Raw genomic sequence first — 602 nt, forward strand, 5'->3', positions numbered from 1 at the left:
GTGAGAAGTGGTTGTACCTACATCACCATCATCCCACCTCAGGGAAACTGAGGCACGCAGTGGCCATGTGCGCATCAAGCAGCAACTGTGGGGTCCAAATCCCAGAAGCGCTGTGGCCGCTGGGTTCGGGCTGTGACTCGTAGTTTGCCTTATAAGACAGCCAACCCGCACGGGCTGCGGCCATGGCAGGTGGCTCTTTCTTGAAGCAGCCGGAGCGGGAAATCACCCCAACACTGGTCAGCGGCAAAGAGAGAACCTCGGCATAGGCTAAAAAATCCCGCCCCTCGCCTTCGGCGGGAAGACCAGCGGCTGGCCCGGGGTAGGGAACCCTCCCCCTTCGAGGGTGCCAGTCCCCGCAGCGGTACAGCTGTGCCTGGTCCCGCTTGCCTTTCCCCATTTTCCCGGCTCGGGTCGCCTCCTCGCCACTCCTACCCCCTCGCTGGCTCCGCGCTCGCCCCTTCCCCCCTTAAGGTGGCCCCGCGGGATGCGCAGCGAGCAGGAGCCACTGCGGGCGGCCCGTCGGCGCTCCCCCCACCCCCGGCACGGGGTGGCCTTAAATCGGCTCTGCGCCGCGCGTAGCTGCATTGCCGGCGCCGTCTGAA

The sequence above is a fragment of the Sturnus vulgaris genome, chromosome 2 (genome assembly GCF_052056855.1).
Source record: "Sturnus vulgaris isolate bStuVul1 chromosome 2, bStuVul1.hap1, whole genome shotgun sequence".
NCBI classification, from domain to species: Eukaryota; Metazoa; Chordata; class Aves; order Passeriformes; family Sturnidae; genus Sturnus; species Sturnus vulgaris.